The sequence below is a fragment of the Lissotriton vulgaris genome, chromosome 4_1 (assembly GCF_964263255.1).
Source record: "Lissotriton vulgaris chromosome 4_1, aLisVul1.2, whole genome shotgun sequence".
NCBI classification, from domain to species: domain Eukaryota; kingdom Metazoa; phylum Chordata; class Amphibia; order Caudata; family Salamandridae; genus Lissotriton; species Lissotriton vulgaris.
Genome location: NC_141691.1, coordinates 1,301,396,799 through 1,301,416,033, shown reverse-complemented (window position 1 = coordinate 1,301,416,033; position 19,235 = coordinate 1,301,396,799). Strand labels below are relative to the sequence as shown.

Genomic DNA, 19,235 nt, shown 5'->3' with positions numbered 1-19,235 from the left:
TATGAAAATCTCTTTTGTATTGTAATTTTTCTAAAGTCATATTAGTTTCTTCATGTTGATAATTTATATTTATAACTTCATGGTACACCTCTGAAATTACGCTTTCCAAATCTCCCGGGTTAACTATCATTAGCACTTCTTCATATGCTGGACTTCCAGGAATTTGTGCAAAATGGCCTGTTAGCTCAGATGGTTAGAGCGTGGTGCTAATAACGCCAAGGTCACAGGTCCGATCCCTGTACAGGCCAAGTTTAATTGTTTGTAAAAAGATAAATTTTTCTTGTGTCTCATTTTTGACTGTTTATCACCTTGGATCAAAAGCTACTTGAAGGATTGGATGAATACATTTGATATAGTTGTAGAATTAATTATCATTCTGAAAGCTCCTGGAATATCTATAATTGGTTCTAAGTTCTAACGCCAAGTAACTAAATCTCTTATTTATTGCAATTTATTGAGGTCATTTTTGTTTTGTCTTGTTGATGAAATATAAAGATAGTATGAATGTAAACAGCTGAATATAAGCTTTCCAACTATCCCGGGTTAACAATCAGTAGCACTTCATCATCTGCTTTTTCTTCAATAGTATGCTATATATTTAGTGAGCCTATTAGTTTAGTCTTTAGAGCATAAAGTTAAAAATGCCAAGGACATACTTTCAATCAGTCTCCAAGCCAATAAGTGATGCTCCTTTAATGTTGAAAATAGATGTATTTTCTTCTGTATAATGTGTATGTCTATATTTCCTTTGAGGGGAAGCTGATAGAATGATTAGATGAATCAATTGCATATAGGTGATGAATTGTTATTTATTGCTAAAACACATGGGAAAAACATTAATGGTTCTAAGTTCTAACACTAAGTATGAAAATCTCTTTTGTATTGTAATTTTTTTAAAGTCATATAAGTTTCTTCATGTTGATATTATATATTTATAACTTCATGGTAAACCTCTGAAATTAAGCTTTCCAAATCTCCCGGGTTAACTATCATTAGCACTTCTTCATATGCTGGACTTCCAGGAATTTGTGCAAAATGGCCTGTTAGCTCAGATGGTTAGAGCGTGGTGCTAATAACGCCAAGGTCACAGGTCCGATCCCTGTACAGGCCAAGTTTAATTGTTTGTAAAAAGATACATTTTTCTTGTGTCTCATTTTTGACTGTTTATCACCTTGGATCATAAGCTACTTGAAGGATTGGATGAATACATTTGATATAGTTGTAGAATTAATTATCATTCTGAAAGCTCCTGGAATATCTATAATTGGTTCTAAGTTCTAACGCCAAGTAACTAAATCTCTTATTTATTGCAATTTATTGAGGTCATTTTTGTTTTGTCTTGTTGATGAAATATAAAGATAGTATGAATGTAAACAGCTGAATATAAGCTTTCCAACTATCCCGGGTTAACAATCAGTAGCACTTCATCATCTGCTATTTCTTCAATAGTATGCTATATATTTAGTGAGCCTATTAGTTTAGTCTTTAGAGCATAAAGTTAAAAATGCCAAGGACATACTTTCAATCAGTCTCCAAGCCAATAAGTGATGCTCCTTTAATGTTGAAAATAGATGTATTTTCTTCTGTAAAATGTGTATGTCTATATTTCCTTTGAGGGGAAGCTGATAGAATGATTAAATGAATCAATTGCATATAGGTGATGAATTGTTATTTATTGCTAAAACACATGGAAAAAACATTAATGGTTCTAAGTTCTAACACTAAGTATGAAAATCTCTTTTGTATTGTAATTTTTCTAAAGTCATATTAGTTTCTTCATGTTGATAATTTATATTTATAACTTCATGGTACACCTTCGAAATTAAGCTTTCCAAATCTCCCGGGTTAACTATCATTAGCACTTCTTCATATGCTGGACTTCCAGGAATTTGTGCAAAATGGCCCGTTAGCTCAGATGGTTAGAGCGTGGTGCTAATAACGCCAAGGTCACAGGTTCGATCCCTGTACAGACCAAGTTTAATTGATTGAAAAAAGATTAATTTTTCTTGTGTCTCATTTTTGACTGTTGATCACCTTGAATCAAACGCTGCTTGAAGGATTGGATGAATGCATTTGATATAGTTGTAGAATTAATTATTATTCTGAAAGCTCCTGGAATATCTATTAATGTTTCTAAGTTCTAACGCCAAGTAACTAAATCTCTTATTTATTGCAATTTATTGAGGTCATTTTTGTTTTGTCTTGTTGATGAAATATAAAGATAGTATGAATGTAAACAGCTGAATATAAGCTTTCCAACTATCCCGGGTTAACAATCAGTAGCACTTCATCATCTGCTTTTTCTTCAATAGTATGCTATATATTTAGTGAGCCTATTAGTTTAGTCTTTAGAGCATAAAGTTAAAAATGCCAAGGACATACTTTCAATCAGTCTCCAAGCCAATAAGTGATGCTCCTTTAATGTTGAAAATAGATGTATTTTCTTCTGTATAATGTGTATGTCTATATTTCCTTTGAGGGGAAGCTGATAGAATGATTAGATGAATCAATTGCATATAGGTGATGAATTGTTATTTATTGCTAAAACACATGGGAAAAACATTAATGGTTCTAAGTTCTAACACTAAGTATGAAAATCTCTTTTGTATTGTAATTTTTTTAAAGTCATATAAGTTTCTTCATGTTGATATTATATATTTATAACTTCATGGTAAACCTCTGAAATTAAGCTTTCCAAATCTCCCGGGTTAACTATCATTAGCACTTCTTCATATGCTGGACTTCCAGGAATTTGTGCAAAATGGCCTGTTAGCTCAGATGGTTAGAGCGTGGTGCTAATAACGCCAAGGTCACAGGTCCGATCCCTGTACAGGCCAAGTTTAATTGTTTGTAAAAAGATACATTTTTCTTGTGTCTCATTTTTGACTGTTTATCACCTTGGATCATAAGCTACTTGAAGGATTGGATGAATACATTTGATATAGTTGTAGAATTAATTATCATTCTGAAAGCTCCTGGAATATCTATAATTGGTTCTAAGTTCTAACGCCAAGTAACTAAATCTCTTATTTATTGCAATTTATTGAGGTCATTTTTGTTTTGTCTTGTTGATGAAATATAAAGATAGTATGAATGTAAACAGCTGAATATAAGCTTTCCAACTATCCCGGGTTAACAATCAGTAGCACTTCATCATCTGCTATTTCTTCAATAGTATGCTATATATTTAGTGAGCCTATTAGTTTAGTCTTTAGAGCATAAAGTTAAAAATGCCAAGGACATACTTTCAATCAGTCTCCAAGCCAATAAGTGATGCTCCTTTAATGTTGAAAATAGATGTATTTTCTTCTGTAAAATGTGTATGTCTATATTTCCTTTGAGGGGAAGCTGATAGAATGATTAAATGAATCAATTGCATATAGGTGATGAATTGTTATTTATTGCTAAAACACATGGAAAAAACATTAATGGTTCTAAGTTCTAACACTAAGTATGAAAATCTCTTTTGTATTGTAATTTTTCTAAAGTCATATTAGTTTCTTCATGTTGATAATTTATATTTATAACTTCATGGTACACCTTCGAAATTAAGCTTTCCAAATCTCCCGGGTTAACTATCATTAGCACTTCTTCATATGCTGGACTTCCAGGAATTTGTGCAAAATGGCCCGTTAGCTCAGATGGTTAGAGCGTGGTGCTAATAACGCCAAGGTCACAGGTTCGATCCCTGTACAGACCAAGTTTAATTGATTGAAAAAAGATTAATTTTTCTTGTGTCTCATTTTTGACTGTTGATCACCTTGAATCAAACGCTGCTTGAAGGATTGGATGAATGCATTTGATATAGTTGTAGAATTAATTATTATTCTGAAAGCTCCTGGAATATCTATTAATGTTTCTAAGTTCTAACGCCAAGTAACTAAATCTCTTATTTATTGCAATTTATTGAGGTCATTTTTGTTTTGTCTTGTTGATGAAATATAAAGATAGTATGAATGTAAACAGCTGAATATAAGCTTTCCAACTATCCCGGGTTAACAATCGGTAGCACTTCATCATCTGCTATTTCTTCAATAGTATGCTATATATTTATTGAGCCTATTAGTTTAGTCTTTAGAGCATAAAGTTAACAATGCCAAGAACATACTTTCAATCAGTCTCTAAGCCAATACTTGATGCTCCTTTAATGTTGAAAATAGATGTATTTTCTTCAGTATCATTTGTATGTCTATATTTCCTTCGAGGGGAAGCTGACACAATGATTAGATGAATCAATTGCATATAGGTGATGAATTGTTATTTATTGCTAAAACACATGGAAAAAACATTAATGGCTCTAAGTTCTAACACTAAGTATGAAAATTTCTTTTGTATTGTAATTTTTCTAAAGTCATATTAGTTTCTTCATGTTGATATTATATATTTATAACTTCATGGTAAACCTCCGAAATTAAGCTTTCCAAATCTCCCGGGTTAACTATCATTAGCACTTCTTCATATGCTGGACTTCCAGGAATTTGTGCAGACTGGCCTGTTAGCTCAGATGGTTAGAGCGTGGTGCTAATAACGCCAAGGTCACAGGTTCGATCCCTGTACAGGCCAAGTTTAATTGTTTGAAAAAAGATTAATTTTTCTTGTGTCTCATTTTTGACTGTTTATCACCTTGGATCAAACGATGCTTGAAGGATTGGATGAATACATTTGATATAGTTGTAGAATTAATTATTATTCTGAAAGCTCCTGGAATATCTATTAATGGTTCTAAGTTCTAACACCAAGTAACTAAATCTCTTATTTATTGCAATTTATTGAGGTCATTTTTGTTTTGTCTTGTTGATGAAATATAAAAATAGTATGAATGTAAACAGCTGAATATAAGCTTTCCAACTATCCCGGGTTAACAATCAGTAGCACTTCATCATCTGCTATTTCTTCAATAGTTTGCTATATATTTAGTGAGCCTATTAGTTTAGTCTTCAGAGCATAAAGTTAAAAATGCCAAGGACATACTTTCAATCCGTCTCCAAGCCAATACTTGATGCTCCTTTAATGTTGAAAATAGATGTGTTTTCTTCAGTATCATTTGTATGTCTATATTTCCTTCGAGGGGAAGCTGACACAATGATTAGATGAATCAATTGCATATAGGTGATGAATTGTTATTTATTGCTAAAACACATGGAAAAAACATTAATGGTTCTAAGTTCTAACACTAAGTATGAAAATCTCTTTTGTATTGTAATTTTTCTAAAGTCATATTAGTTTCTTCATGTTGATAATTTATATTTATAACTTCATGGTACACCTCTGAAATTAAGCTTTCCAAATCTCCCGGGTTAACTATCATTAGCACTTCTTCATGTGCTGGACTTCCAGCAATTTGTGCAAAATGGCCTGTTAGCTCAGATGGTTATAGCGAGGTTCTAATAACGCCAAGGTCACAGGTCCGATCCCTGTACAGGCCAAGTTTAATTGTTTGTAAAAAGATACATTTTTCTTGTGTCTCATTTTTGACTGTTTATCACCTTGGATCAAAAGCTACTTGAAGGATTGGATGAATACATTTGATATAGTTGTAGAATTAATTATCATTCTGAAAGCTCCTGGAATATCTATTAATGGTTCTAAGTTCTAACGCCCAGTAACTAAATCTCCTATTTATTGCAATTTATTGAGGTCATTTTTGTTTTGTCTTGTTGATGAAATATATAGATAGTGTGAATGTAAACAGCTGAATATAAGCTTTCCAACTATCCCGGGTTAACAATCGGTAGCACTTCATCATCTGCTATTTCTTCAATAGTATGCTATATATTTATTGAGCCTATTAGTTTAGTCTTTAGAGCATAAAGTTAACAATGCCAAGAACATACTTTCAATCAGTCTCTAAGCCAATACTTGATGCTCCTTTAATGTTGAAAATAGATGTATTTTCTTCAGTATCATTTGTATGTCTATATTTCCTTCGAGGGGAAGCTGATATAATGATTAAATGAATCAATTGCATATAGGTGATGAATTGTTATTTATTGCTAAAACACATGGAAAAAACATTAATGGTTCTAAGTTCTAACACTAAGTATGAAAATCTCTTTTGTATTGTAATTTTTCTAAAGTCATATTAGTTTCTTCATGTTGATAATTTATATTTATAACTTCATGGTACACCTCTGAAATTAAGCTTTCCAAATCTCCCGGGTTAACTATCATTAGCACTTCTTCATATGCTGGACTTCCAGCAATTTGTGCAAAATGGCCTGTTAGCTCAGATGGTTAGAGCGTGGTGCTAATAACGCCAAGGTCACAGGTCCGATCCCTGTACAGGCCAAGTTTAATTGTTTGTAAAAAGATACATTTTTCTTGTGTCTCATTTTTGACTGTTTATCACCTTGGATCAAAAGCTACTTGAAGGATTGGATGAATACATTTGATATAGTTGTAGAATTAATTATCATTCTGAAAGCTCCTGGAATATCTATTAATGGTTCTAAGTTCTAACGCCCAGTAACTAAATCTCCTATTTATTGCAATTTATTGAGGTCATTTTTGTTTTGTCTTGTTGATGAAATATATAGATAGTGTGAATGTAAACAGCTGAATATAAGCTTTCCAACTATCCCGGGTTAACAATCGGTAGCACTTCATCATCTGCTATTTCTTCAATAGTATGCTATATATTTATTGAGCCTATTAGTTTAGTCTTTAGAGCATAAAGTTAACAATGCCAAGAACATACTTTCAATCAGTCTCTAAGCCAATACTTGATGCTCCTTTAATGTTGAAAATAGATGTATTTTCTTCAGTATCATTTGTATGTCTATATTTCCTTCGAGGGGAAGCTGACACAATGATTAGATGAATCAATTGCATATAGGTGATGAATTGTTATTTATTGCTAAAACACATGGAAAAAACATTAATGGCTCTAAGTTCTAACACTATGTATGAAAATCTCTTTTGTATTGTAATTTTTCTAAAGTCATATTAGTTTCTTCATGTTGATATTATATATTTATAACTTCATGGTAAACCTCCGAAATTAAGCTTTCCAAATCTCCCGGGTTAACTATCATTAGCACTTCTTCATATGCTGGACTTCCAGAAATTTGTGCAGACCGGCCTGTTAGCTCAGATTGTTAGAGCATGGTGCTAAAAACGCCAAGGTCACAGGTTCGATCCCTGTACAGGCCAAGTTTAATTGTTTGAAAAAAGATTAATTTTTCTTGTGTCTCATTTTTGACTGTTTATCACCTTGGATCAAACGATGCTTGAAGGATTGGATGAATACATTTGATATAGTTGTAGAATTAATTATTATTCTGAAAGCTCCTGGAATATCTATTAATGGTTCTAAGTTCTAACACCAAGTAACTAAATCTCTTATTTATTGCAATTTATTGAGGTCATTTTTGTTTTGTCTTGTTGATGAAATATAAAAATAGTATGAATGTAAACAGCTGAATATAAGCTTTCCAACTATCCCGGGTTAACAATCAGTAGCACTTCATCATCTGCTATTTCTTCAATAGTATGCTATATATTTAGTGAGCCTATTAGTTTAGTCTTCAGAGCATAAAGTTAAAAATGCCAAGGACATACTTTCAATCCGTCTCCAAGCCAATACTTGATGCTCCTTTAATGTTGAAAATAGATGTATTTTCTTCTGTATCATGTGTATCTCTATATTTCCTTTGAGGGGAAGCTGATATAATGATTAAATGAATCAATTGCATATAGGTGATGAATTGTTATTTATTGCTAAAACACATGGAAAAAACATTAATGGTTCTAAGTTCTAACACTAAGTATGAAAATCTCTTTTGTATTGTAATTTTTTTAAAGTCATATAAGTTTCTTCATGTTGATATTATACATTTATAACTTCATGGTAAACCTCTGAAATTAAGCTTTCCAAATCTCCCGGGTTAACTATCATTAGCACTTCTTCATATGCTGGACTTCCAGTAATTTGTGCAAAATGGCCTGTTAGCTCAGATGGTTAGAGCGTGGTGCTAATAACGCCAAGGTCACAGGTTCGATCCCTGTACAGGCCAAGTTTAATTGTTTGTAAAAAGATAAATGTTTCTTGTGTCTCATTTTTGACTGTTTATCACCTTGGATCAAACGCTGCTTGAAGGATTGGATGAATACATTTGATATAGTTGTAGAATTAATTATTATTCTGAAAGCTCCTGAAATATCTATTAATGGTTCTAAGTTCTAACGCCAAGTAACTAAATCTCTTATTTATTGCAATTTATTGAGGTCATTTTTGTTTTGTCTTGTTGATGAAATATAAAGATAGTATGAATGTAAACAGCTGAATATAAGCTTTCCAACTATCCCGGGTTAACAATCGGTAGCACTTCATCATCTGCTATTTCTTCAATAGTATGCTATGTATTTATTGAGCCTATTAGTTTAGTCTGTAGAGCATAAAGTTAAAAATGCCAAGGACATACTTTCAATCAGTCTTCAAGCCAATACTTGATGCTCCTTTAATGTTGAAAATAGATGTATTTTCTTCTGTATAATGTGTATGTCTATATTTCCTTTGAGGGGAAGCTAATAGAATGTATAGATGAATCAATTGCATATAGGTGATGAATTGTTATTTATTGCTAAAACACATGGAAAAAACATTAATGGTTCTAAGTTCTAACACTAAGTATGAAAATCTCTTTTGTATTGTAATTTTTCTAAAGTCATATTAGTTTCTTCATGTTGATAATTTATATTTATAACTTCATGGTACACCTCTGAAATTACGCTTTCCAAATCTCCCGGGTTAACTATCATTAGCACTTCTTCATATGCTGGACTTCCAGGAATTTGTGCAAAATGGCCTGTTAGCTCAGATGGTTAGAGAGTGGTGCTAATAACGCCAAGGTCACAGGTCCGATCCCTGTACAGGCCAAGTTTAATTGTTTGTAAAAAGATAAATTTTTCTTGTGTCTCATTTTTGACTGTTTATCACCTTGGATCAAAAGCTACTTGAAGGATTGGATGAATACATTTGATATAGTTGTAGAATTAATTATCATTCTGAAAGCTCCTGGAATATCTATAATTGGTTCTAAGTTCTAACGCCAAGTAACTAAATCTCTTATTTATTGCAATTTATTGAGGTCATTTTTGTTTTGTCTTGTTGATGAAATATAAAGATAGTATGAATGTAAACAGCTGAATATAAGCTTTCCAACTATCCCGGGTTAACAATCAGTAGCACTTCATCATCTGCTTTTTCTTCAATAGTATGCTATATATTTAGTGAGCCTATTAGTTTAGTCTTTAGAGCATAAAGTTAAAAATGCCAAGGACATACTTTCAATCAGTCTCCAAGCCAATAAGTGATGCTCCTTTAATGTTGAAAATAGATGTATTTTCTTCTGTATAATGTGTATGTCTATATTTCCTTTGAGGGGAAGCTGATAGAATGATTAGATGAATCAATTGCATATAGGTGATGAATTGTTATTTATTGCTAAAACACATGGGAAAAACATTAATGGTTCTAAGTTCTAACACTAAGTATGAAAATCTCTTTTGTATTGTAATTTTTTTAAAGTCATATAAGTTTCTTCATGTTGATATTATATATTTATAACTTCATGGTAAACCTCTGAAATTAAGCTTTCCAAATCTCCCGGGTTAACTATCATTAGCACTTCTTCATATGCTGGACTTCCAGTAATTTGTGCAAAATGGCCTGTTAGCTCAGATGGTTAGAGCGTGGTGCTAATAACGCCAAGGTCACAGGTTCGATCCCTGTACAGGCCAAGTTTAATTGTTTGTAAAAAGATAAATGTTTCTTGTGTCTCATTTTTGACTGTTTATCACCTTGGATCAAACGCTGCTTGAAGGATTGGATGAATACATTTGATATAGTTGTAGAATTAATTATTATTCTGAAAGCTCCTGAAATATCTATTAATGGTTCTAAGTTCTAACGCCAAGTAACTAAATCTCTTATTTATTGCAATTTATTGAGGTCATTTTTGTTTTGTCTTGTTGATGAAATATAAAGATAGTATGAATGTAAACAGCTGAATATAAGCTTTCCAACTATCCCGGGTTAACAATCGGTAGCACTTCATCATCTGCTATTTCTTCAATAGTATGCTATGTATTTATTGAGCCTATTAGTTTAGTCTGTAGAGCATAAAGTTAAAAATGCCAAGGACATACTTTCAATCAGTCTCCAAGCCAATACTTGATGCTCCTTTAATGTTGAAAATAGATGTATTTTCTTCTGTATAATGTGTATGTCTATATTTCCTTTGAGGGGAAGCTGATAGAATGTTTAGATGAATCAATTGCATATAGGTGATGAATTGTTATTTATTGCTAAAACACATGGAAAAAACATTAATGGTTCTAAGTTCTAACACTAAGTATGAAAATCTCTTTTGTATTGTAATTTTTCTAAAGTCATATTAGTTTCTTCATGTTGATAATTTATATTTATAACTTCATGGTACACCTCTGAAATTAAGCTTTCCAAATCTCCCGGGTTAACTATCATTAGCACTTCTTCATATGCTGGACTTCCAGGAATTTGTGCAAAATGGCCTGTTAGCTCAGATGGTTAGAGCGTGGTGCTAATAACGCCAAGGTCACAGGTCCGATCCCTGTACAGGCCAAGTTTAATTGTTTGTAAAAAGATACATTTTTCTTGTGTCTCATTTTTGACTGTTTATCACCTTGGATCAAAAGCTACTTGAAGGATTGGATGAATACATTTGATATAGTTGTAGAATTAATTATCATTCTGAAAGCTCCTGGAATATCTATAATTGGTTCTAAGTTCTAACGCCAAGTAACTAAATCTCTTATTTATTGCAATTTATTGAGGTCATTTTTGTTTTGTCTTGTTGATGAAATATAAAGATAGTATGAATGTAAACAGCTGAATATAAGCTTTCCAACTATCCCGGGTTAACAATCAGTAGCACTTCATCATCTGCTATTTCTTCAATAGTATGCTATATATTTAGTGAGCCTATTAGTTTAGTCTTTAGAGCATAAAGTTAAAAATGCCAAGGACATACTTTCAATCAGTCTCCACGCCAATAAGTGATGCTCCTTTAATGTTGAAAATAGATGTATTTTCTTCTGTATAATGTGTATGTCTATATTTCCTTTGAGGGGAAGCTGATAGAATGATTAGATGAATCAATTGCATATAGGTGATGAATTGTTATTTATTGCTAAAACACATGGAAAAAACATTAATGGTTCTAAGTTCTAACACTAAGTATGAAAATCTCTTTTGTATTGTAATTTTTCTAAAGTCATATTAGTTTCTTCATGTTGATAATTTATATTTATAACTTCATGGTACACCTCCGAAATTAAGCTTTCCAAATCTCCCGGGTTAACTATCATTAGCACTTCTTCATATGCTGGACTTCCAGGAATTTGTGCAAAATGGCCTTTTAGCTCAGATGGTTAGAGCGTGGTGCTAATAACGCCAAGGTCACAGGTTCGATCCCTGTACAGGCCAAGTTTAATTGTTTGAAAAAAGATTAATTTTTCTTGTGTCTCATTTTTGACTGTTTATCACCTTGGATCAAACGCTGCTTGAAGGATTGGATGAATGCATTTGATATAGTTGTAGAATTAATTATTATTCTGAAAGCTCCTGGAATATCTATTAATGGTTCTAAGTTCTAACGCCAAGTAACTAAATCTCTTATTTATTGCAATTTATTGAGGTCATTTTTGTTTTGTCTTGTTGATGAAATATAAAGATAGTATGAATGTAAACAGCTGAATATAAGCTTTCCAACTATCCCGGGTTAAAAATCGGTAGCACTTCATCATCTGCTATTTCTTCAATAGTATGCTTTATATTTATTGAGCCTATTAGTTTAGTCTTTAGAGCATAAAGTTAACAATGCCAAGAACATACTTTCAATCAGTCTCTAAGCCAATTCTTGATGCTCCTTTAATGTTGAAAATAGATGTATTTTCTTCAGTATCATTTGTATGTCTATATTTCCTTCGAGGGGAAGCTGACACAATGATTAGATGAATCAATTGCATATAGGTGATGAATTGTTATTTATTGCTAAAACACATGGAAAAAACATTAATGGCTCTAAGTTCTAACACTAAGTATGAAAATCTCTTTTGTATTGTAATTTTTCTAAAGTCATATTAGTTTCTTCATGTTGATATTATATATTTATAACTTCATGGTAAACCTCCGAAATTAAGCTTTCCAAATCTCCAGGGTTAACTATCATTAGCACTTCTTCATATGCTGGACTTCCAGGAATTTGTGCAGACCGGCCTGTTAGCTCAGATGGTTAGAGCGTGGTGCTGATAACGCCAAGGTCACAGGTTCGATCCCTGTACAGGCCAAGTTTAATTGTTTGAAAAAAGATTAATTTTTCTTGTGTCTCATTTTTGACTGTTTATCACCTTGGATCAAACGATGCTTGAAGGATTGGATGAATACATTTGATATAGTTGTAGAATTAATTATTATTCTGAAAGCTCCTGGAATATCTATTAATGGTTCTAAGTTCTAACACCAAGTAACTAAATCTCTTATTTATTGCAATTTATTGAGGTCATTTTTGTTTTGTCTTGTTGATGAAATATAAAAATAGTATGAATGTAAACAGCTGAATATAAGCTTTCCAACTATCCCGGGTTAACAATCAGTAGCACTTCATCATCTGCTATTTCTTCAATAGTATGCTATATATTTAGTGAGCCTATTAGTTTAGTCTTCAGAGCATAAAGTTAAAAATGCCAAGGACATACTTTCAATCCGTCTCCAAGCCAATACTTGATGCTCCTTTAATGTTGAAAATAGATGTATTTTCTTCTGTATCATGTGTATCTCTATATTTCCTTTGAGGGGAAGCTGATAGAATGATTAAATGAATCAATTGCATATAGGTGATGAATTGTTATTTATTGCTAAAACACATGGAAAAAACATTAATGGTTCTAAGTTCTAACACTAAGTATGAAAATCTCTTTTGTATTGTAATTTTTTTAAAGTCATATAAGTTTCTTCATGTTGATATTATATATTTATAACTTCATGGCAAACCTCTGAAATTAAGCTTTCCAAATCTCCCGGGTTAACTATCATTAGCACTTCTTCATATGCTGGACTTCCAGTAATTTGTGCAAAATGGCCTGTTAGCTCAGATGGTTAGAGCGTGGTGCTAATAACACCAAGGTCACAGGTTCGATCCCTGTACAGGCCAAGTTTAATTGTTTGTAAAAAGATAAATGTTTCTTGTGTCTCATTTTTGACTGTTTATCACCTTGGATCAAACGTTGCTTTAAGGATTGGATGAATACATTTGATATAGTTGCAGAATTAATTATTATTCTGAAAGCTCCTGGAATATCTATTAATGGTTCTAAGTTCTAATGCCAAGTAACTAAATCTCTTATTTATTGCAATTTATTGAGGTCATTTTTGTTTTGTCTTGTTGATGAAATATAAAGATAGTATGAATGTAAACAGCTGAATATAAGCTTTCCAACTATCCCGGGTTAACAATCAGTAGCACTTCATCATCTGCTATTTCTTCAATAGTATGCTATATATTTAGTGAGCCTATCAGTTTAGTCTTTAGAGCATAAAGTTAAAAATGCCAAGGACATACTTTCAATCAGTCTCCAAGCCAATAAGTGATGCTCCTTTAATGTTGAAAATAGATGTATTTTCTTCTGTTTAATGTGTATGTCTATATTTCCTTTGAGGGGAAGCTGATAGAATGATTAGATGAATCAATTGCATATAGGTGATGAATTGTTATTTATTGCTAAAACACATGGAAAAAACATTAATGGTTCTAAGTTCTAACACTAAGTATGAAAATCTCTTTTGTATTGTAATTTTTCTAAAGTCATATTAGTTTCTTCATGTTGATAATTTATATTTATAACTTCATGGTACACCTCCGAAATTAAGCTTTCCAAATCTCCCGGGTTAACTATCATTAGCACTTCTTCATATGCAGGACTTCCAGGAATTTGTTCAAAATGGCCTGTTAGCTCAGATGGTTAGAGCGTGGTGCTAATAACGCCAAGGTCACAGGTTCGATCCCTGTACAGGCCAAGTTTAATTGTTTGAAAAAAGATTAATTTTTCTTGTGTCTCATTTTTGACTGTTTATCACCTTGGATCAAACGCTGCTTGAAGGATTGGATGAATGCATTTGATATAGTTGTAGAATTAATTATTATTCTGAAAGCTCCTGGAATATTTATTAATGGTTCTAAGTTCTAACGCCAAGTAACTAAATCTCTTATTTATTGCAATTTATTGAGGTCATTTTTGTTTTGTCTTGTTGATGAAATATAAAGATAGTATGAATGTAAACAGCTGAATATAAGCTTTCCAACTATCCCGGGTTAACAATCGGTAGCACTTCATCATCTGCTATTTCTTCAATAGTATGCTATATATTTATTGAGCCTATTAGTTTAGTCTTTAGAGCATAAAGTTAACAATGCCAAGAACATACTTTCAATCAGTCTCTAAGCCAATACTTGATGCTCCTTTAATGTTGAAAATAGATGTATTTTCTTCAGTATCATTTGTATGTCTATATTTCCTTCGAGGGGAAGCTGACACAATGATTAGATGAATCAATTGCATATAGGTGATGAATTGTTATTTATTGCTAAAACACATGGAAAAAACATTAATGGCTCTAAGTTCTAACACTAAGTATGAAAATCTCTTTTGTATTGTAATTTTTCTAAAGTCATATTAGTTTCTTCATGTTGATATTATATATTTATAACTTCATGGTAAACCTCCGAAATTAAGCTTTCCAAATCTCCCGGGTTAACTATCATTAGCACTTCTTCATATGCTGGACTTCCAGGAATTTGTGCAGACCGGCCTGTTAGCTCAGATGGTTAGAGCGTGGTGCTAATAACGCCAAGGTCACAGGTTCGATCCCTGTACAGGCCAAGTTTAATTGTTTGAAAAAATATTAATTTTTCTTGTGTCTCATTTTTGACTGTTTATCACCTTGGATCAAATGCTGCTTGAAGGATTGGATGAATACATTTGATATAGTTGTAGAATTAATTATTATTCTGAAAGCTCCTGAAATATCTATTAATTGTTCTAAGTTCTAACGCCAAGTAACTAAATCTCTTATTTATTGCAATTTATTGAGGTCATTTTTGTTTTGTCTTGTTGATGAAATATAAAAAAAGTATGAATGTAAACAGCTGAATATAAGCTTTCCAACTATTCCGGGTTAACAATCGGTAGCACTTCATCATCTGCTATTTCTTCAATAGTATGCTATATATTTAGTGAGCCTATTAGTTTAGTCTTCAGAGCATAAAGTTAAAAATGCCAAGGACATACTTTCAATCCGTCTCCAAGCCAATACTTGATGCTCCTTTAATGTTGAAAATAGATGTATTTTCTTCTGTATCATGTGTATCTCTATATTTCCTTTGAGGGGAAGCTGATAGAATGATTAAATGAATCAATTGCATATAGGTGATGAATTGTTATTTATTGCTAAAACACATGGAAAAAACATTAATGGTTCTAAGTTCTAACACTAAGTATGAAAATCTCTTTTGTATTGTAATTTTTTTAAAGTCATATAAGTTTCTTCATGTTGATATTATATATTTATAACTTCATGGTAAACCTCTGAAATTAAGCTTTCCAAATCTCCTGGGATAACTATCATTAGCACTTCTTCATATGCTGGACTTCCAGTAATTTGTGCAAAATGGCCTGTTAGCTCAGATGGTTAGAGCATGGTGCTAATAACGCCAAGGTCACAGGTTCGATCCCTGTACAGGCCAAGTTAAATTGTTTGTAAAAAGATAAATGTTTCTTGTGTCTCATTTTTGACTGTTTATCACCTTGGATCAAAAGCTACTTGAAGGATTGGATGAATACATTTGATATAGTTGTAGAATTAATTATCATTCTGAAAGCTCCTGGAATATCTATAATTGGTTCTAAGTTCTAACGCCAAGTAACTAAATCTCTTATTTATTGCAATTTATTGAGGTCATTTTTGTTTTGTCTTGTTGATGAAATATAAAGATAGTATGAATGTAAACAGCTGAATATAAGCTTTCCAACTATCCCGGGTTAACAATCAGTAGCACTTCATCATCTGCTATTTCTTCAATAGTATGCTATATATTTAGTGAGCCTATCAGTTTAGTCTTTAGAGCATAAAGTTAAAAATGCCAAGGACATACTTTCAATCAGTCTCCAAGCCAATAAGTGATGCTCCTTTAATGTTGAAAATAGATGTATTTTCTTCTGTTTAATGTGTATGTCTATATTTCCTTTGAGGGGAAGCTGATAGAATGATTAGATGAATCAATTGCATATAGGTGATGAATTGTTATTTATTGCTGAAACACATGGAAAAAACATTAATGGTTCTAAGTTCTAACACTAAGTATGAAAATCTCTTTTGTATTGTAATTTTTCTAAAGTCATATTAGTTTCTTCATGTTGATAATTTATATTTATAACTTCATGGTACACCTCCGAAATTAAGCTTTCCAAATCTCCCGGGTTAACTATCATTAGCACTTCTTCATATGCAGGACTTCCAGGAATTTGTTCAAAATGGCCTGTTAGCTCAGATGGTTAGAGCGTGGTGCTAATAACGCCAAGGTCACAGGTTCGATCCCTGTACAGGCCAAGTTTAATTGTTTGAAAAAAGATTAATTTTTCTTGTGTCTCATTTTTGACTGTTTATCACCTTGGATCAAACGCTGCTTGAAGGATTGGATGAATGCATTTGATATAGTTGTAGAATTAATTATTATTCTGAAAGCTCCTGGAATATCTATTAATGGTTCTAAGTTCTAACGCCAAGTAACTAAATCTCTTATTTATTGCAATTTATTGAGGTCATTTTTGTTTTGTCTTGTTGATGAAATATAAAGATAGTATGAATGTAAACAGCTGAATATAAGCTTTCCAACTATCCCGGGTTAACAATCGGTAGCACTTCATCATCTGCTATTTCTTCAATAGTATGCTATATATTTATTGAGCCTATTAGTTTAGTCTTTAGAGCATAAAGTTAACAATGCCAAGAACATACTTTCAATCAGTCTCTAAGCCAATACTTGATGCTCCTTTAATGTTGAAAATAGATGTATTTTCTTCAGTATCATTTGTATGTCTATATTTCCTTCGAGGGGAAGCTGACACAATGATTAGATGAATCAATTGCATATAGGTGATGAATTGTTATTTATTGCTAAAACACATGGAAAAAACATTAATGGCTCTAAGTTCTAACACTAAGTATGAAAATCTCTTTTGTATTGTAATTTTTCTAAAGTCATATTAGTTTCTTCATGTTGATATTATATATTTATAACTTCATGGTAAACCTCCGAAATTAAGCTTTCCAAATCTCCCGGGTTAACTATCATTAGCACTTCTTCATATGCTGGACTTCCAGGAATTTGTGCAGACCGGCCTGTTAGCTCAGATGGTTAGAGCGTGGTGCTAATAACGCCAAGGTCACAGGTTCGATCCCTGTACAGGCCAAGTTTAATTGTTTGAAAAAAGATTAATTTTTCTTGTGTCTCATTTTTGACTGTTTATCACCTTGGATCAAATGCTGCTTGAAGGATTGGATGAATACATTTGATATAGTTGTAGAATTAATTATTATTCTGAAAGCTCCTGAAATATCTATTAATTGTTCTAAGTTCTAACACCAAGTAAATAAATCTCTTATTTATTGCAATTTATTGAGGTCATTTTTGTTTTGTCTTGTTGATGAAATATAAAAAAAGTATGAATGTAAACAGCTGAATATAAGCTTTCCAACTATCCCGGGTTAACAATCGGTAGCACTTCATCATCTGCTATTTCTTCAATAGTATGCTATATATTTAGTGAGCCTATTAGTTTAGTCTTCAGAGCATAAAGTTAAAAATGCCAAGGACATACTTTCAATCCGTCTCCAAGCCAATACTTGATGCTCCTTTAATGTTGAAAATAGATGTATTTTCTTCTGTATCATGTGTATCTCTATATTTCCTTTGAGGGGAAGCTGATAGAATGATTAAATGAATCAATTGCATATAGGTGATGAATTGTTATTTATTGCTAAAACACATGGAAAAAACATTAATGGTTCTAAGTTCTAACACTAAGTATGAAAATCTCTTTTGTATTGTAATTTTTTTAAAGTCATATAAGTTTCTTCATGTTGATATTATATATTTATAACTTCATGGTAAACCTCTGAAATTAAGCTTTCCAAATCTCCTGGGATAACTATCATTAGCACTTCTTCATATGCTGGACTTCCAGTAATTTGTGCAAAATGGCCTGTTAGCTCAGATGGTTAGAGCATGGTGCTAATAACGCCAAGGTCACAGGTTCGATCCCTGTACAGGCCAAGTTAAATTGTTTGTAAAAAGATAAATGTTTCTTGTGTCTCATTTTTGACTGTTTATCACCTTGGATCAAAAGCTACTTGAAGGATTGGATGAATACATTTGATATAGTTGTAGAATTAATTATCATTCTGAAAGCTCCTGGAATATCTATAATTGGTTCTAAGTTCTAACGCCAAGTAACTAAATCTCTTATTTATTGCAATTTATTGAGGTCATTTTTGTTTTGTCTTGTTGATGAAATATAAAGATAGTATGAATGTAAACAGCTGAATATAAGCTTTCCAACTATCCCGGGTTAACAATCAGTAGCACTTCATCATCTGCTATTTCTTCAATAGTATGCTATATATTTAGTGAGCCTATCAGTTTAGTCTTTAGAGCATAAAGTTAAAAATGCCAAGGACATACTTTCAATCAGTCTCCAAGCCAATAAGTGATGCTCCTTTAATGTTGAAAATAGATGTATTTTCTTCTGTTTAATGTGTATGTCTATATTTCCTTTGAGGGGAAGCTGATAGAATGATTAGATGAATCAATTGCATATAGGTGATGAATTGTTATTTATTGCTAAAACACATGGAAAAAACATTAATGGTTCTAAGTTCTAACACTAAGTATGAAAATCTCTTTTGTATTGTAATTTTTCTAAAGTCATATTAGTTTCTTCATGTTGATAATTTATATTTATAACTTCATGGTACACCTCCGAAATTAAGCTTTCCAAATCTCCCGGGTTAACTATCATTAGCACTTCTTCATATGCAGGACTTCCAGGAATTTGTTCAAAATGGCCTGTTAGCTCAGATGGTTAGAGCGTGGTGCTAATAACGCCAAGGTCACAGGTTCGATCCCTGTACAGGCCAA

At 32.2% G+C, this 19,235-nt stretch overlaps 12 non-coding genes across 12 annotated transcripts; all 12 read left to right on the top strand.

Annotated features, from left to right (window-relative positions):
• Positions 1-4,489: 4,489 nt before the first annotated feature.
• TRNAI-AAU (transfer RNA isoleucine (anticodon AAU)) lies at positions 4,490-4,563 on the top strand. Its single transcript has one exon. It is a non-coding gene; the product is annotated as a tRNA-Ile (tRNA).
• Positions 4,564-7,078: 2,515 nt separating this feature from the next.
• TRNAF-AAA (transfer RNA phenylalanine (anticodon AAA)) lies at positions 7,079-7,152 on the top strand. The gene has a single exon. It is a non-coding gene; the product is annotated as a tRNA-Phe (tRNA).
• Positions 7,153-7,941: 789 nt separating this feature from the next.
• Positions 7,942-8,015, top strand: TRNAI-AAU (transfer RNA isoleucine (anticodon AAU)). The gene has a single exon. It is a non-coding gene; the product is annotated as a tRNA-Ile (tRNA).
• Positions 8,016-9,667: 1,652 nt separating this feature from the next.
• TRNAI-AAU (transfer RNA isoleucine (anticodon AAU)) lies at positions 9,668-9,741 on the top strand. The gene has a single exon. It is a non-coding gene; the product is annotated as a tRNA-Ile (tRNA).
• Positions 9,742-12,256: 2,515 nt separating this feature from the next.
• Positions 12,257-12,330, top strand: TRNAI-GAU (transfer RNA isoleucine (anticodon GAU)). The gene has a single exon. It is a non-coding gene; the product is annotated as a tRNA-Ile (tRNA).
• A 1,652-nt stretch (positions 12,331-13,982) lies between these two features.
• On the top strand, positions 13,983-14,056 carry TRNAI-AAU (transfer RNA isoleucine (anticodon AAU)). The gene has a single exon. It is a non-coding gene; the product is annotated as a tRNA-Ile (tRNA).
• A 789-nt stretch (positions 14,057-14,845) lies between these two features.
• TRNAI-AAU (transfer RNA isoleucine (anticodon AAU)) lies at positions 14,846-14,919 on the top strand. Its single transcript has one exon. It is a non-coding gene; the product is annotated as a tRNA-Ile (tRNA).
• Positions 14,920-15,708: 789 nt separating this feature from the next.
• On the top strand, positions 15,709-15,782 carry TRNAI-AAU (transfer RNA isoleucine (anticodon AAU)). Its single transcript has one exon. It is a non-coding gene; the product is annotated as a tRNA-Ile (tRNA).
• Positions 15,783-16,571: 789 nt separating this feature from the next.
• On the top strand, positions 16,572-16,645 carry TRNAI-AAU (transfer RNA isoleucine (anticodon AAU)). Its single transcript has one exon. It is a non-coding gene; the product is annotated as a tRNA-Ile (tRNA).
• Positions 16,646-17,434: 789 nt separating this feature from the next.
• TRNAI-AAU (transfer RNA isoleucine (anticodon AAU)) lies at positions 17,435-17,508 on the top strand. Its single transcript has one exon. It is a non-coding gene; the product is annotated as a tRNA-Ile (tRNA).
• A 789-nt stretch (positions 17,509-18,297) lies between these two features.
• TRNAI-AAU (transfer RNA isoleucine (anticodon AAU)) lies at positions 18,298-18,371 on the top strand. The gene has a single exon. It is a non-coding gene; the product is annotated as a tRNA-Ile (tRNA).
• A 789-nt stretch (positions 18,372-19,160) lies between these two features.
• Positions 19,161-19,234, top strand: TRNAI-AAU (transfer RNA isoleucine (anticodon AAU)). The gene has a single exon. It is a non-coding gene; the product is annotated as a tRNA-Ile (tRNA).
• The last annotated feature ends 1 nt before the right edge of the window (position 19,235 follows it).